Source organism: Trachymyrmex septentrionalis, unplaced genomic scaffold (genome assembly GCF_001594115.1).
Source record: "Trachymyrmex septentrionalis isolate Tsep2-gDNA-1 unplaced genomic scaffold, Tsep1.0 scaffold83, whole genome shotgun sequence".
In the NCBI taxonomy this organism is placed as follows: domain Eukaryota; kingdom Metazoa; phylum Arthropoda; class Insecta; order Hymenoptera; family Formicidae; genus Trachymyrmex; species Trachymyrmex septentrionalis.
This window is the reverse complement of record NW_017306018.1, coordinates 2,663,640-2,665,021: the sequence shown is the minus strand read 5'-3', so window position 1 is coordinate 2,665,021 and position 1,382 is coordinate 2,663,640.

Below are 1,382 nucleotides of genomic sequence, written 5' to 3'. Positions count from 1 at the left end.
ATAAACAACGAATTGATTTAGAGTTGTACATATCATTAAATATAATATAATATATTATATTATATTATGCATATTATATTTTTAATATTTAAAATTTGTTGTTTCGTCCGATGATTTGGTCATGTTCATTAACTGTCCACGAATTAATATATTTACCTCAGGCATACAGATTTTATTTTCTACGTGTAATATAAACATTTGGAAAAATTTCTCTGTCATTATACGTACGATTCTATTTAACATTACAGAAAAAAAGAATGTAACAGAGTAATTTAAATTTGCATAAAATATTCGCATGAATTTTTTCATTTTTTTTAACGAAAAAGACACGACCGTATCGCTGCTCCGCTCCACTGCTCAATATTAAACTTGGAGCTTGGAAAAGATCAAAGATATTTTATAATACTCCTGGGATATGATAGAAGTCTAAGTCCCAAGAAATTTGCTAGGGATCGAAAAGCTCTAAAAGCTTGAAAACGTATTTTCTTAAAAGGACAAATTTATATACTTATCGCGAAGATAGGTACGAATGGAGCGATTTTAACAGATATAGTATATATAGTTTTTATTAGATATCTGTTCTTTTTAGTTAAAATTCTTGCACGGTTAATTTTTCTTTATTTTTTCTCCACGTTGGAGAGAAAAAGAGAAAAGATGAACCGTGCAAAAAATTCAGCTAAAAAGAACAGGCTAATTACGTAACGAGAATCTCGTCTCTCGAAGATAGATATAAATGTCTATGTTTACAATATTCATTTGATGAGGAGGAAAAGTCATATCAATTACACGATTGTCGTTTTTATTAGTATTTTACTAGCGAGGAATTTGTTATTTGTTCGTGCGTTATTTAAAAGTGATTTATTAGCTTTAGTGTTTCTTGTCAATCGTCAAATATATTAAATGTGAGTAACGCAATCTGTTTGTACATATTTTAATATCTACGTGACGTTATATAAAGATATCGAGTGACTGTATGTTGATATTCATTGTTCACGACGCAATCGTAACAACAGGAAACTCTGTAACTAGAATAAAATGTCGATACGATATTATACAGACTAGTCTTAATTGTATTATATGGAGATCGCATAACTGTAAAAAATCACAAGTAAAGCGAATTAAATTTGCGAATGAGTTTATGATTTTAAGAAGTGTTTCGCACAAAGTTTAAAAGAGAATCTCACCAAAGCAATTGTGGAAAAATTTCAAGAATTTCGATTGTTTTCAAGAATCAGCAAGAATCAACTTAAAAATCTCCAAATTTAAATAATATATTATAAACAAAATTCAGGAGTACGTTTAACGTTTCATTTCCGGAATTTTAAACTTTTCCTTTAATAGAAGTGACAATGACCAAAGTATTAATTTTTTTCATATATGAT